The sequence below is a fragment of the Xenopus tropicalis genome, chromosome 2 (assembly GCF_000004195.4).
Source record: "Xenopus tropicalis strain Nigerian chromosome 2, UCB_Xtro_10.0, whole genome shotgun sequence".
In the NCBI taxonomy this organism is placed as follows: domain Eukaryota; kingdom Metazoa; phylum Chordata; class Amphibia; order Anura; family Pipidae; genus Xenopus; species Xenopus tropicalis.
This window is the reverse complement of record NC_030678.2, coordinates 95169368-95187067: the sequence shown is the minus strand read 5'-3', so window position 1 is coordinate 95187067 and position 17700 is coordinate 95169368. Positions and strand designations below refer to the sequence as shown.

General features: G+C 39.4%; 1 protein-coding gene across 3 annotated transcripts in view; it reads left to right on the top strand.

Annotated features, from left to right (window-relative positions):
* The first annotated feature begins 11800 nt into the window (after nt 1-11800).
* The window catches only part of scml2 (Scm polycomb group protein like 2), a 65402-nt gene continuing 59502 nt past the window's right edge, over nt 11801-17700 (top strand). The window contains exon 1 of one of the 3 annotated variants that reach the window (XM_031896132.1): nt 11801-12136. The gene's annotated coding sequence lies outside the window, so the exon portion shown is untranslated. 3 annotated transcript variants of the gene reach the window in all.

Here is a 17700-nt window from a genome sequence, read left to right as displayed (position 1 = left end):
CTCTGTAAGGTACCTGGTCGCCGTGGTCGTCCGCCCGCCGCCAAGGATGGCATGCGTCCAGTCCCTGACAGAACGACCACGGCGACCAGGTACCTTACACCCTCTGACTCAAACCAGCCCCCAGGTCAAGAATGGCAACAGTGCACGGGAGTGCCAGCCTTTGAAAAATATGACCAGAGGTAAATAGATAGGACTGCCATACAGGGTTTACCTTGATGTGGTGTGGTGGCTTACCAATCTTATGATCATAATTTTGTAACTAAAAACCCCTGTTTTTGTAAACACATGCACTAGCATACATAATTTACTTATGAAACAGGGGACCAGGGAATGTGTATTGATCAATCCCCCTCTCTTTTTGTATGCTTCCACTCAGAGCTGTCAACTTACAACAACTTATTAGGGGAATGATGGGAGACTGGGGGAGGAAGTAAAAAATTGGGTAACTCCCGGGAAAAAGTGGATTGACAGGTCTGTACACTTACTTATATTGGTCCTCTAAGCACTTTTGCACGTTCATTTTCTGTTTTTAGTGGTTGCTAAGATATTAGAAGTATTAAAGCATTTTAGAATGCTAATAGCAGACTTGGCATAAAAAGTTTTCTTTTTGAAGGTGCAGAGTATTAAGTACCCACTGTCAATGCACTTATTCTGTGCTTTCTTTATTTTGGTTACCCTTGGGTTAAAAGCCTGGTATTTGCAGTCTAAAAAGCAAATATCTAAGAAACCGCTAAAGAAGAAAATTAATTCTGCATTCATTTTTTGAGTTTAAATCCCCTTTAAATAATGACAGCTGCTACCATCTCCATATATATATATATCTGCTAAGGAATACAAGAGATCGGAAAAAGATATCAGGTCGATATCAAATAATAGTGTGTGCCATAACAGGCTACCCTCTCCTGTTGATAAATGTTTATGTCCCTCCACCTTTTACTGACAGGGTATTGCAAGACATATATGAAGCCATAATACAACTAACTCCCGCTCCAATGTATATTATGTGTATGCCTGTATTCACCCATCTTTAGATAGGCTGGCCTTGACCACAAGCTCGACTTCAAAACTAGCAGATTGGGCTGATGCCTATAACTTAGTTAATGTATGGCGCTGGAAATTCCCTACCAACTAGGAATTCTCCTGGTATTCAGCAACACACCATTTCTTTTCCAAGATAGACTTAGCGCTACTTTCCCCAGAACGGTTACCAAAAGTCAGAGAGATCAAGTTTTTCCCCGAGCAGTCTCAGACCATGCACCCTTGTTATTGTTATTTCACTTGAGCTGCTACCTGACTCCACCTGCAGACAATGGAGACTAAGCTCGTTCTAGTTAAAGGTCCCTGAGGTCAGAATTTGGAGAGGCCATTAAATTACAGTGGATATAAAAAGTCTACACACCCCTGGTAAAATGTCAAGTTCCTGCGCTGTATAAAAATGAGACAAAGATAAATCATTTCAGAACTTTTTCCACCTTTAATGTGACCTATAAACTGTACCACTCAATTGAAAAACAAACTGATATCTTTTAGGTGGAGGGAAGAAAACAAAAAAAAAAATAAAATAATGGGGTGGCATACGTGTGCACACCCTCTTCTAACTGGGGATGTAGTTGTGTCCAGAATTAAGCAATCACATTCAAAATCATGTTAAATAGGAGTCGGCATACACCTGCCATCATTTAAAGTGCCTCAGATTAACCCCAAATAAAGTTCAGCTGCTCTAGTTGGTCTTTCCTGACATTTTTTTAGTCGCATCCCACAGCAAATGCCATGGTCCACAGAGAGCTTCCAAAGCATCAGAAGGATCTCATTGTTAAAAGATATCAGTCAGAAGAAGGGTACAAAAGAATTTCCACGGCATTAGATATACCATGGAACACAGTGAAGACAGTCATCAAGTGGAGAAAACATGGCACAACAGTGACATTACCAAGAACGTCCCTTCAAAATTGATGAAAAGTCGAGAAGAAAACTGGTCAGGGAGGCTACCAAGAGGCCTACAGCAACATTAAAGGAACTGCAGGAATATCTGGTAAGTACTGGCTGTGTGGTACATGTGACAACAATCTCCCGTATTCTTTATATGTCTGGGCTATGGGGTAGAGTGGCAAGACGAAAGACTTTTCTTATGAAAAAAAACATCGAAGCCAGGCTACATTTTGCAAAAACACATCTGAAGTCTCCCAAAAGCATGTGGGAAAAGGTGTTATGGTCTGATGAAACCAAGGTTGAACTTTTTGGCCATAATTCCAAAAAATGTTTGGCGCGAAAACAATACTGCACATCACCAAAAGAACACCATACCCACAGTGATGCATGGTGGTGGCAGCATCATGCTTTGGGGGTGTTTTTCTTCAGATGGAACTGGGGCCTTAGTTAAGATAGAGGGAATTATGAACAATTCCAAATACCAGTCAATATTGGCACAAAACCTTCAGGCTTCTGCTAGAAAGCTGAACATGAGGAGGAACTTCATCTTTCACCGTGACAACGACCCAAAGCATACATTCAAATCAACAAAGGAATGGCTTCACCGGAAGAAGATTAAAGTTTTGGAATGGCCCAGCCAGAGCCCAGACCTGAATCCGATTGAAAATCTGTGGGGTGATCTGAAGAGGGCTGTGCACAGGAGATGCCCTCGCAATCTGACAGATTTGGAGTGTTTCTGCAAAGAAGAGTGGGCAAACCTTGCAAAGTCAAAATGTGCCATGCTGATAGACTCATACCCAAAAAGACTGAGTGCTGTAATAAAATCAAAAGGTGCTTCAACAAAGTATTAGTTTAAGGGTGTGCACACTTATGCAACCACATTATTTTAGTTTTTTTGGTTTTCTTCCCTCCACCTAAAAGATTTCAGTTTGTTTTTCAATTGAGTGGTACAGTTTACAGGTCACATTAAAGGTGGAAAAAGTTCTGAAATAATTTATCTTTGTCTCATTTTTGTACAGCACAAGAACCTGTGTAGACTTTTTATATCCACTGTATATTGTCAGGGCAACAGCACTCAGCATCCCCTCTAATAGTATGGGAAGACTTTAAAGCTGTCATGAGAGGCGCTTTGATGTGACCATTACTAAAGTTAGATCACACTCAAAAGACATATTACAAGAGTTGGAGAAGGCTGTGAGTTACTCTGAACCTACCTACATCGCCAACCCCACACCAAATAACCAAGCTGAGTTTGCAGATGCACGCAGGCGTCTCAATTTGCATGTAATAGAGCTGACTGAAAAACAACTTCTACATGCTACCAGTACTGTGTTTGCTTGTGGCGACAAAAATGGCAAAGCACTGGCCAAACCACCTGAGAGCCCCACAGCCGTTCCAAAAATAACATCCTGCAGTGGAGAGACACTAATCTCTCTTAAGGATATAGCTTTGGAGTTCAGTAAATTCTACTCCTCGTTTTATACATCTACTGTCCACTACACCAACACGGACTTCCATGACTACCTCAACATGATACCCCTACCAAAGCTTTCACGTGCTCAAACCAAGTACATGGACTCTCCCATTACCTAACTTGAATTAGCCGAAGATATTATGTCCTTCCCCTTCAGGTAAATCCCCAGGCCCAGATGGCTTTATTATAGAATGGTACTGGATCCACATGTGGGAAATAGTGCCAAAGCTACATGAAACGTTGCTATATGCCCTTGAAAATTTTTCTCTACCTAAATCATTCTCAGAAGCAACAATCATTGTTATCTCTAAATCTGGAAAGGACACAACCCTGTGCTCCTTGTACAGACCAAACTCTTGACTCAACATGAAAATTAAATTTCTTCCAAAAATCCTAGCAAAACGATTAGCTAAAGTAATTTTCTAACTTAGTCGAACCGGATTCATGCCAGCAAAATAGAGAAGCTTTAATCTTAGAAGATTGTTCCTTAACTTACAAATACCACACAAGAATCTGGGCTCTAGACTAGTAGTGTCTCTTGACACTGTCAAAGCTTTCGATTCTATTGAATGACCCTACCTCTGAGAGGTAGTAACTAGAATGGGCTTTGGCCCCTTCTTTGTTAAGTGGCTTAAACTAATGTATAGCAAACCCAAAGTAGCAGTTAAAGTCAATGGAATTTTATCTACCCCATTTCATCTCACGCGTGGCACCCGCAAAGGATGCCCCCTCTCTCCATTACTATTTGCTTTGGCAATTGAACCTATGGCAATAAAAATTAGACACTAGCAGGTTAAAGGCCTTATATACAAAACAGTCGAGGAAAAAAAATCATTATATGCAGATGACATGCTGCTTTATCTGGCAGACCCCCATGATTCATTTAAAGTGGTTTAAGACATAATTAGTCAGTTTGGAATATTCTCAGGTCCCAAATTAACTGGGAGAAATCTATTGTTTTCCCCTTAGATTGCCAAACTAAACTAAACAATACCCCCTGCCATATACCTAAGAAAACGCTACTGGAAATAGACCACACTCAATCTACATTTATTTGGGGAAACAAGTCCCTGACACTTTCCTGAGTCACTCTTAGCACCCCAGAGGACCAACAAGGGTTAGCATTCCCCATCTATAAACTATATTACCTGGCTTCTCAGAGCTCACACATAACAAATTGGAAAACGTTTGACCCTAAGAAACCAGCCTCAATACTGGAAGCGCTTTATTTCACCTCGGTAGAAAGTCTCCATAATGCTTTGTATAGAAGTAGAAAGGATATTAACCATTTACCACCGTTTTTGGATGCCACTAAAAAAAGCATGGGAATCTATGATGCAGCTAACCAATAAGGCAGGATTGCAATCCCCTGACAATCTGCTATGGGGAAACAGCAACCTCCCAAATTTCATATCCTTCCCAGATGTAGGAACCTGGGCTAAGCTAGGAGTAAAATGGATTGACCATCTGTACACAAATGGAGAATTACACACACTGCCTCTTTTACAACAGATTATTTCCAGACCCTATCGGAACTCAGATACGTACAGTTTCAGCAGCTACCAAAAATACAGAGACTAACTCATACAATTTAAAATCACACATTAGACCTACCTTACCACACAAAAATTGTTTATCATAAAGGAAATCGACTCTCCTAACTATCCAAGATGTAAATCCCATATAGCTTATTTTATGCATTTAATATGGGATTGCCCTGAAGTTCCGAAATTTTGGCATTATGTCATGAAATTTATGGAAACAGACTTGGCCTTACCACAAATACTTAACCTGGCTACATGCGTGCTGAGTCTCCTGGACTCCCTTGTGCCCAGAACGAACACAAGACCACTAATGAGACTGCTACACTTCTACGCAAAAAAACCCATTGCTTTACATTGGATGGGCCCGTCACTTCCATCACTTCACAAATGGACTATCCTAATTAACTCACAGCTGGAACTATATAAACTTGCTTATTTAGGGAGAGGAAAAAATCTAGTCTCCTTGGTTAGAATCACCATCCACATCCATATAATGACTTTTTACTCTCCAGCCTTTCCTTCTTCCTTCCTTCTTTTTCTCTCCCTGGACCCTATGCATTCTAAAGTTAATACCCAATAAAAATCAATCTTAAAAAAAATATATATATATTTCTAATAGGGCTATTGACATGACATTTACAGCAGATATTGGTAACAACCCAAATAATCCACATATACAAAGAAATCAAAACAAATAAGTCATTACGTTATGTGTAGTAAAGTGGAATAACACAGGGAATAAATATTTAACAGATTTTCAATTGGATTCAAGTCTGGTGACTGACTGGGCCATTCTAGCAACTTTATTTTCTTTCTCTAAAATCAATAGAGAGTTTCCTTGGCTGTGTGTTTAGGATCATTGTCTTGCTGAAATGTCCACCCTCGTTTCATCTTTAGCATCCTGGTGGATGGCAGCAGATTCTTATCAAGAATGCCCCGGTACATTTTTCCATTCATCAGCCAAACCCCATGATGTTCCCACCTCCAAACTTCACTATTGGTATGGTGTGTGCCATTTCTCCTCCAAACATGGTGTGTACAATAACAATCAAGGAGTTCAATTTTGGTCTCATATGACCAGACTATATTATCCCAGAATTTCATTGGCTTGATCAAATGTTGTGCAGCAAAATGTATGCACATTTGTAACAACTGTACCTGCTAATTCAAGGTCTTTTTTGAAGCTCTCTGCGAGTGCTCCTTGGTTCTTGGAAAACTCATTTGATTATTCTTTTGACTCCTCTCCTAGAAATCTTGTGAGAAGCACCTGGTCATGGCTGGTTTAGGCTGAAATTATGTTCTTTCCACTTCCGGATTATGGCCCCAAGGGTGCTCACTGTAACATTCATCTTAGAAATACGTCTGTAACCAATGCCATCAGTATTTTCTGCAACAATAGGGTTGCAAAGGTCTTGAGAGTGCTTTTTTGCTTTTACCCATCATGATATGCTTCTTGGGTGATACCTTGGTAATGAGAAACCTTTTTATGGGCCATCAATTTGGACTAAACCAGCTGATATTAATTTGTACTTATAGGGTGCAGGATTGCAGGTTTCTTAGCTTTCCATAAAAAGTTTTAAAGGGAGCACTCACCGGATCTGTTCCACTGTGTCAGGATCCCGTGCTGCCACACTTCTAAGCACCCCTGATCCAGTTGCAACTCAATCAATACAAGCAAAAGCATAGACAGAGCACTGGAATCACCTCTTCATTAAAAAGTCACATTTATTGTTTCCATTAAAAACATCACAGAGACCCATATATCAAGCTTAATGCATTTCATGGCTTCATGTCACTTCACCAGAAGCTACTATGGTATCTCCCAACAACCAATCATTTAAATACACACATCTACCCACACCCAAACTGTGTAATAACCCATTAGGTACAAAATCTATTAAAAACAATAAAAACAGTATACAACCACATACATGGTATAGATCAGTTTTGAGAGAGCTTTTTTTCTTTTACCCTTCCTGATATGCTTTTTGGGTGATAACTTGGTAATGAGAAACCTTTTTATAAGCCATCAAGTAGGACTAAACCAGCTGATATTAATTTGTACTTGTAGGGGGCAGGATTGCTTTCTAAATACTGACAGGTTTGAGCAGGTTTCTTGGCTTTTCATGCCTTTTGACACCTCCTTTTCTTCATGTGTTCAATACTTATTCCCTGTGTCATTCCACTTTACTACACATAATTTAATTAAAAGACTTGTTTTGACTCCTTTGTATTTGTGCATTATTTGGGTTGTTACCGACATCTGGTGTAAATTTCAAATATAATAATTTGTATACAGGTCTATCCATATAAGGAGCTCAATGTTTGGGCATGTATGGTGTACATGTTTGTGTAGTGCAGTCAAGCATATAGTTTACCATTAAGGCTGATGCCACACCAGGCGTAGGGCTGATTTTTTCGGCAAGCGGAAAAACGCTTGCCGAAAATTCAGCCCTACGCCTGCTACTTGTGCCTGCACCCGAATGAATGGGATACGCTTGGGTGCAGGCACATGTAGCCGATATACGCATGAAAACGCGAGAGAATGCAAAGTCTCGCCTAATTTGGAGGTTTTTATACAAAGCCAGGCCAAGTGTGTATTGGAACCCCTGCCAGCCTTCTCCCTACCTTCATTGCAACTAGGTTCCCCATCACTTGCTCTTTCATCTTCTCACTTACCTGTCACTCACTCCCTGAGAGCTGCACCCTCTCCAACGGGCCAAATGAGCGGATCTTTCATTGATATACCCAGCTTAAGGTGGGCAATATTAGGCTGATCTGATTGTTTGGCTCCCGGGCCAACAGTTGGATCATAGTTGGAGCTATGCAGACCCTCAGGACAAGAAATGTATCAATGGTCAGATGCGATCCTCAATCCAATGGCAAAATCAAGCCTGCCTGATTAATATCTGCCCTCAAGCAGGCCTTTCAGATGGCACCATACACAGGCCATGTATGGCCACATTTACTGTTACTGCTGCACTATGTGTATCTTACTCATCACAATTTAAAGGTCCACTAATTCACAGTTCTCCTTAAACATTTTGAGGTTCTACCTCATCATCATAGGCTTTAGTTACATGGTCTCTGACTTCCTTTTAAAGGAACAGTAACACTAAAAAATAAAAATGTTTTAAAATAATTAAAATATAATGTACTGTTGCCCTGCACTGGTTAAAGTTGTGTGTTTGCTTCAGAAAGACTACTGTAGTTAATAGAAATAGCTATTGTGTAGCCATGGGGGCAGCCATTTAAATTGAAAAAAGGAGAAAAGGCACAGGTTACTAAGCAGATAACAGATAAGTAGCATAGATTCCCATTGTATTCTACACAGTTATCTGTTATCTTCTTGTGTAACCTGTGCCTTTTCTCCTTTTTTCAATTTAAATGGCTGCCCCCATGGCTACAGAGCAGGGTATTTATATAAACTGTAGTAGTGTTTATGAAGCAAACACACAACTTTTACCAGTGCAGGGCAATAGTACATAATATATTAATTATTTTTATACACTTTCATTTTTTGGTGTTACTGTTCCTTTAAGGACAACTGATTTGTCTAAATTCTGTTTGTTATACAATACCTTATTGTAAACACATATGTTACAAAACACTGATGGAAATACAAGATACACTCCAAAGTCAAGGCGCTATTATCAGAGAACAGTTAAAACAACTAAATGTATGTATGTATGTATGTATAACTTTATTTATAAAGCGCCACAAGGGTACGCAGCGCTGTACAGTCTTACAGAATACAAAATTACACACAGGGAGCATGAGTGATATAATAAATAAATACAATAAATACATATATGTATGTATATATATAAGTGCCATGTGGTATGAGACACAGTAGGAAGGAGGTCCCTGCCCCGTAGAGCTTACAATCTGAGTGGTTGGGTAACATACAGGCACAAACTGGAAGGTAAGAGTGCATCAGGTAAATAAATATGTTATTTTCTATGTAATATACAGCCCTATAATACAGTGGCTTGCAAAAGTATTCGGCCCCCTTGAACTTTTCCACATTTTGTCACATTACAGCCACAAACATGTATCAATTTTATTGGAATTCCATGTGAAAGACCAATACAAAATGGTGTACACGTGAGAAGTGGAATGAAAATCATACATGATTCCAAAGATTTTTTACAAATAAATAACTGCAAAGTGGGGTGTGCGTAATTATTCAGCCCCCTTTGGTCTGAGTGCAGTCAGTTGCCCATAGACATTGCCTGATGAGTGCTAATGACTAAATAGAGCGCACCTGTGTGTAATCTAATGTCAGTACAAATACAGCTACTCTGTGACGGCCTCAGAGGTTGTCTAAGAGAATATTGGGAGCAACAACACCATGAAGTCCAAAGAACACACCAGACAGGTCAGGGATAAAGTTATTGAGAAATTTAAAGCAGAATTTAAAGCAGGCTACAAAAAGATTTCCAAAGCCTTGAACATCCCACGGAGCACTGTTCAAGTGATCATTCAGAAATGGAAGGAGTATGGTACAACTGTCAACCTACCAAGACAAGGCCGTCCACCTAAACTCACAGGCCGAACAAGGAGAGCGCTGATCAGAAATGCAGCCAAGAGGCCCATGGTGACTCTGGACGAGCTGCAGAGATCTACAGCTCAGGTGGGGGAATCTATTAGTCGTGCACTGCACCAAGTTGGCCTTTATGGAAGAGTGGCAAGAAGAAAGCCATTGTTAACAGAAAACCATAAGAAGTCCCATTTGCAGTTTGCCGCAAGCCATGTGGGGGACACAGCAAACATGTGGAAGAAGGTGCTCTGGTCAGATGAGACCAAAATGGAACTTTTTGGCCAAAATGCAAAACGCTATGTGTGGCGGAAAACTAACACTGCACATCACTCTGAACACACCATCCCCACTGTCAAATATGGTGGTGGCAGCATCATGCTCTGGGGGTGCTTCTCTTCAGCAGGGACAGGGAAGCTGGTCAGAGTTGATGGGAAGATGGATGGAGCCAAATACAGGGCAATCTTGGAAGAAAACCTCTTGGAGTCTGCAAAAGACTTGAGACTGGGGCGGAGGTTCACCTTCCAGCAGGACAATGACCCTAAACATAAAGCCAGGGCAACAATGGAATGGTTTAAAACAAAACATATCCATGTGTTAGAATGGCCCAGTCAAAGTCCAGATCTAAATCCAATCGAGAATCTGTGGCAAGATCTGAAAACTGCTGTTCACAAACGCTGTCCATCTAATCTGACTGAGCTGGAGCTGTTTTGCAAAGAAGAATGGGAAAGGATTTCAGTCTCTAGATGTGCAAAGCTGGTAGAGACATACCCTAAAAGACTGGCAGCTGGAATTGCAGCAAAAGGTGGTTCTACAAAGTATTGACTCGGGGCTGAATAATTACGCACACCCCACTTTGCAGTTATTTATTTGTAAAAAATGTTTGGAATCATGTATGATTTTCGTTCCACTTCTCACATGTACACCACTTTGTATTGGTCTTTCATGTGGAATTCCAATAAAATTGATTCATGTTTGTGCCTGTAATGTGACAAAATGTGGAAAAGTTCAAGGGGGCCAAATACTTTTGCAAGCCACTGTACATAAAGGTGGTAACTTCCAGTATTTCACTATGTCCTGAGAAGTAACATGAATAGATGCAATAAGATGCCCTCATACTTTATTTTTGCACAATAATGTTGTACTATCAAGACAGTGTAAAAAGCATTATATCATTTTTTTCACTTAATACATGTGTGGGATCTACTATCCTGGAACTCAGCATCCAAAATGCTTCAAATTAAGTAGGTCATCTCCCAAAATGTAAATTTTAAGCAAATTATTCTAATGTTTTAATTTTTTAATGCTCCTAGAATAAAAAACATAAATTGTGTTTGGTTTTGGCCTAGACGTATGCATATGCATCTCAATACTTGAGATGACAAAATACATGAAACATAGACCTCCTGGCCTTAGCTCACTCTTTCAGGTCCAGTCTCTCCCGGCGGCGAACATGTAAGTCGCCGGCGGGATGGCAGACGCGGCGGCGCGATTTCGCGCAAATCGCCGAAAAAGACTCGCAAGGCTTTTTCGACGATTTCCCGAAATCGCCCCGCCGCGTCTGCCATCCCGCCGGCAACTTACATGTTCGCCGGTGGGATGGCAGGGGGAAGGCAACTCGGGGAGATTAGTCGCCCGCGAGCAGGGAGTTTTGCCGCGGGCGACTAATCTCCCCGTGTACCAGAGCCCTTAACCTTCAAAGCCCTCCATTCCTCTGCACCTTACATCTCTTTCCTTGTGTCTCCATAGGAAGGAGGAAGCGCTCGCTCCAGGTACCCCGGGCTGGTGCTGTTCTCTCCTAACAGGGGCACCAGCCCGGGGTACAAGGTAAGCGATTTAAGTCATTTGGGGTTGCCTAACATTTTGGCACCCCCAAGTGACTAAGCCTTTCCTTGTCCTTTAACTTATTGCAACTGTCCCTTGTATTTATTATAATACTTTGTATTATTTTAATAACCCTGTTTGTATTAATGTATTTTACTGTACAGCACTGCATACATAAGTAGCGCTTTATAAATAAAGCTATACATACATACTGGGACACCAAAGCCAGATGTCACATTTGTAATATGCAAAAGTGCATGCACTCTGAGGGTAAATTGGCTTTTCCCATTTGCACCTGGTATAGCGTTATTACCTAAGAAAAAACTTGTAACAGGGTTAAAAGAAAACTAATGCCGAGACGCCCGCAGAAACCATGGCTGATTTCGGTGTATTTTTGTGCGCGGCTTAACGCCTCATTTTTTCCCGAAGTAAAATGCCCTTATCATTCGTAAAGGATATGATATAGAGTGCGTAGCAGAATAAAGCGCAGCACAGAGCTGATGTTCAGCTGAGGCGCTCGGCTGCCACGTGACAGGCTGGGGCACCTGAATGGCGAGTTGCTGCTCCATGTACCGCCGCGCTCCCTCACAGCCCTCATTCCCCCTCATTCCCCCGCTTTGGAGCGCGCAGTCCAGGCAAGAGCGCGCCTCCTCACAACATGGCGCTGCTGTGAGTTACTTGTTTTGGGGAATATCCGGCAAGGCAGCTACGGGTTACGTGGAGATTTGGAGTTGACGGGCACATAAAGGGCCAAAGAAGGGACTCCATGAATCAGCTCTGTCTCCTAAAGCACCCGCCGTGACTAGAGGGAGTGTGCCTAGCAAGGTGAGAGTCGCTGTGCCAGTAGCACATTCCTGAGGCGGGCACCAGTCCAGCACAGCGGCATGGCTCTGTAGCCTGTTCGGGTGGGATGTGGGCCGGTTGGCTCATTGTGCGTGTCTGTAAAACACAAGGATGTGGGTCGAGCTAGAGGTGCGCACTGTCACCTGGAGCTTGCACAACTGTGGCTGCGGCTTTATCCTTGCGACTGTACAAGTGTGCGCCAACTTTGCGTGTTATGCGGTTGCTGTAGTAGTTTACGTGCTACACAGACCTGTACTGTTTTTATGGGTAGCAATTAGTTGTAGCCTAGTTTAGGATAGCAATCTATCAGCGCAGTATGGAATTGGCAGCAGGGATCCGATGTACTTCTGTTGATGAGCATGATGATAAATGGGGATGCAAGTGCCTGCTTGGTATCTTGGGGCAGGAAACAAAGCTGCAGTTTGCTCCAGTTCCTCACTCTGCCTGATAAGACAATTTGTAAGGGCTGAGCTACATGGCAGACTTTGCCTGTCCCTGAGACTGTAGTCATGTAGCTGCTTGTAAGAAGATGAGGGTTTGAAGGGTACTATACAATCTGACTTTACATCTTGTAATGTAACTTTTGATTATATACAGTGAAGTATTTTCTGTGTCAATGTATTTTAATGCATAAGAAAAGTTTATTCAATTTTGTCTTTTTGGGAGGCATTTGATCCCAACATCTGTCAGTGTCAAATCGCCCTTTTATTTAATATCTAATTCAGGTATACTTTTTGAATCTGTGTTACAGTGCCCACTAACTAGCCCATACTTTTTGTTATGTGACTGACCACTGATAAGTATGTACTGTTGCTTACTTGAAGGATATGATAACCCTTAAGAATATCCAAGAAAATCTTTCCTGTAGTTCAGCAGTAATGGTAATTGAAAATTTCTTAGTGTAATTTTTGTTTGAAGCTAATCAGTTTGGTCTTTGCACTTGACAAGTCTTATTACGCGCATTGGCTCACAAAGGGTTGTAGTTCAATAACAGCTGGCCTGGACATCTATATTCCTAGTTCTATAGTTCTAATGCCCAGCAGTTTTTAAAGGTGCAACCTGATAAGTCATGGATAGGTCTGCAAAGCTCATTTTTTGACCAGCCTATGTGACGTGCATATTATTGCTGAACTACTCCTTCCTTGTAGATTGTAAGCTCTTTTGGGCAGGGCTCTCTTCACCTCTTGTATTGGTTACTGATTGCTTTATATGTTACTCTGCATGTCCAATGTATGAAACCCACTTATTGTACAGCGCTGCGGAATATGTTGGCGCTTTATAAATAAATGTTAATAATAATAATAACTACTCAGGAGAGTTTGGTCAGTGTGAGAATATGCAACAGTCGCATCCTACAAGTTGGATGACTTTGCAAATGTCTACTTACTGATCTGATCTTGTATGAAAAAATCGCGATCCAACACATTGGTTGATAAGAAAGTCTTCGTTCTCTTTCTTATTAAAACTTTTTTAGATGTAGATACAGGAAAACAAGATACTATTCAACTTCTAACAAGATTTTACATTACAGTATGGGTAGTCATATTTTGATATCCCACCAAAGCTTGTGCTCCGTTATGGCCAGATTTTCAGGATTTTTCTTGCAAAGCTCTGCTGTATCTGTTCTTGCATACACACATATAATATAAAATGTCATCATGGTAACTGATTATGTATTATTCTGCCTGCTTGGTTCTTATGTGCTTAGTTGCCTGTTATCTTGTCCTGTAAGTAGTAGTTGAATCAAAGAATATCATCCTCTTGTTCCATGAAAAGGCAAGCAGTTTCACACCCCCTGCTGCTGTAATGGTTAGCTCCCAGCATCCCCAGGTTTGTTGAGTTATGAAGTGACAGACAACTGGAGTCTGGCCTTGGAAAAGATTGTAAAATGATAATATCTCAGTAAGAGATTTAAAAGGAAATTGATTATTTAGGTATTGGAAGCCAAACAGTGGATCACTGATGTGAATAGTAAATTTGCCATACATTATAATAGTGACAACTTCTTGTACAGATTCTAATCTTAAAATAGTCATAGATGTTGATATACACTTGCTTGGCAAGGTCACCAAACAAGTGTATCTCTTCAAGATTTGCCACCAGTGCACTGGGCCAAATGGGGCAGATGAACCAGATGATACAGTGGTCCTACAGGCTTTGCTAAACAGCTTTTTTATGAAGCCCCAGAGTGTCAGTGAACCGAAAGGACAGTTTTATCAAACTGTGAGATTAGATCTCGCCAAAGAAACATTCACCCACTTTCTATTTACTCCTTTAGGATTTTTATAAACACAATGGGTGAAAGAATTAACCATTTGAGAATACTCTTCTAAAAATTATGTAGGAATGAATAGAAAGTGGGTACATTTTTCTGTGGTGAGCTCTAATCTCACATTTTGCTAAATCTGCTCCTAATGGTGGAGAAAAAGGGGCCATTAGTTACCATGACTTTTAAAAAAACACGGTTGTGGCAACTAATAGTGGTGACTTAGCTGCCATAGGTTAATGTGCACCGTGCGCAGCGTGCCGATTAGTTGCTCTGTGTCTCTTTTGCCCTCTCTGTCTATGCTCTGGCTGTGACAGGTATGGGACCTGTTATCCAGAATGCTCAGGACCTGGGGTTTTCCGGATAAGGGATCTTTCCGTCGTTTGGATCTCCATAACTTAAGTCTGCAAAAATCATTTAAACATTAAATAAACCCAATAGGCTTGTTTTGCCTCCAATAAGGATTAATTATTTCTTAGTTGGGATCAAGTACTGTTTTATTATTACATCTCAGAAACCACTCAAATTATAAAATAAAAATGTAAATGACAAAAAAAACTGAATAGCCGCAATCCTCCCAATCCTGTGAGAGGCACATACAGTAGAATCATAAGATTATTTAGTAAAATAAATTAAAGCAAGTACTTAGCACGTCAGATCTGTGTGCACCACAGAACTGGGTAGTACTTGTCCTAGCTAAAGTTAAAAAGAAAATGAAACTCTGCATAAATAGGGCACATCTTTCTTTTACAATATAATGAATAATGTAACATTCTTGACTGTAAAATGTCTAACATGAAAAGTCTTTCATAATTTTCTTTGTTTAATGTTTTCTTTTTGCTAGGTTACAGAAAATTATTCATCACTATATATCACATTATTTGGTAATATATTGGTTTTCACTATGAAATCATCTGTGTTTCACCTTTTTGTAGGCTCTTAGCCATACAAAATATATTTCTTTTAAATATTAATGGAATTCTAAATACCAGCAGTAACCACTCTCAAGGCAAGCAGTACCTACTGAATTTACTTTGTCCTCCTTAGCTTTTCTAAAGTGTTCTGCTCTTTTTGCTTTGAATAGACACTTATCTATTCATATGCACTTTTAAGTAGATGATTTTGTTGACCAAATTTGTTGAAATAGTGATCTGGGTGGTCTGCAGATCTTATATTTTCAACACATCTTAATTATTTTGACCTGAATTAGAGAACTGCTTACCCTATTGACTTAAGAGTGTGATCCTAATGTGCCATTGTAGGGAAAAGAATGATTCGTTTGAATTGTGTTGCCAGGGAGCTTGATCCCTTTAAATAAAAACTGTTAAAGAGTGATCCTGTTAAAGTTTCTGAGATGGTCCGTTCTTTCAGCTGTCAAATTAAATAGACTAATTTTGGGTAAATTAATGTAGGTAAAAGCAATCATTCATATGCTGTTCTAAGAAAAAAAAATCATAATCTAAATTGTTAAATTACCTGACAAATTAATAACTTGTTAGTAATATTAATACAGCATAATTATCAAGTATTCACATACAAGGATGCCACTGTTAGTTATTTTTGCAGTTATGTTGCTGAGATTTATTGAAATAATATATTGCAGCAAGTGGGTCCTTTTCTGTTCAGGCTGATGATGATGACAATTTTTTTATGGAAATGAAAAAATGCAAATGTGTAGGTATGACCTCTCTTATGCAGAAACCCAATATCTAGAATGCTCAGAATTACAAGAGAGCTATCTTCCATAAAGTCCATTGTAAATAAATAATTCAAAATCTTCTTCATTTTTCTTTGTAATTTTAAAGCAGTACCTTGTATTATTCTTTATTAAGCTAACCTCTATATTGGTGTTAAAGCAGTCTTGTTAGGTTAATTTAATATTTATTTACGTTTTTTCATTTGATTGCAGGAAAAACTGAATTACACACATGATAGTAATTTTGTAATTTTTTAGAAATTTGCCACTTTAGATACTAAAAAGTAGCAAGAAACTAGATAGGCCTGGAATCCAAAAAGTAAAGGACCCAGTCCACTAACAACTCCCTTATCAATATAGAGATGCAAGACACACAATTTGTTAAAAAAACTTCAATTTATTTAGCATAACCATGTTGTTTAATATTTTTTTTCAACAAAGCTGTATCTCTGTAATTATTATGAAATCTTCAATAAAAGTTTTAAAACGGGGGGGAAAAATTTTGTTTTAGTAGACTTAAGGTACAGTGTTCCAAATTATGGAAAAACCTCGTATCTAGCTCTTTTCCCAAGCATTCTAGATAATAAAATCAAATCAAAACATATGTTTTACTTGGTTTTTTTCATTGGGGAGGCTAGTGTTTGCAAGTAATAATGTAGATTTTGTCTACTATTGAATCTTTAACAAATTTTCCTTTGTAAGTAAGGATATTCTACTGCAGCCTTGCATATTTTATTAGTTTTGCATTTTATAGTAGGCTTTTCTAATGAAAGAAAATTAATTCAGTATGTATTCACTGCAATTTTTAAGTTTGTAGTTAAATTAAAATGTTGAAAAATGTAAGTAAAACGTCATCCTAAATAAATTTTTTTTTTACTCCACTTAACTCCAAAAAGTTTTTTCAAAGCCAGAAAATTTGAAATAATACAAATTGGATAGTTAAACGCTGTCTTTCAGAACCTGACCTTATTAATGCTAGCAGAATGGAGTCATCAACTCAAACAATAGAGTTCTACTGTATGGTGACACTGGGTGCTCCGAATTCATTAAAGAAAAATTCTGAAATTAAAATCTAACTCTAATGTGTACAAAGGTTTTACCCCAGGGCAGAGAATAGAAAGGGTATATCAGATACTGCTTTAAAAAAATATTATATTTACAAATATCTTGAAAACCATTAAACATTTGTAATTAATGTGTCTTGGAAAACTGCTTAGAATAGCAACTTCATTCAAATATCATTTTATATTGGGGTTTACATCCCCTTTAATATGTTGTTTAAAGCTATCCAAATATTGCACTGAGACTCAATATTAAATCCATTATTTCCTGCTGTTATTAGCTTGGGTCCTGAAGGTCCACAGCTGGTTGTCCCTTATGGGAACTAATTAAGAAGTGAGGAGGATTTTTCATTAGCAGCACCACAATTTGCATTTTACAGCAGCCTAAAGATGGCACATACCGGCTTTTCATCTTTTCTTGTTTAGATTTAGGCTTGTAAATTAACTTTTGGTGTCCAAGACTACAGTCCAGACAGCAGTAAACCACAGATGGACACAGAGGAGGAGGAGGAGTTCCTCACTC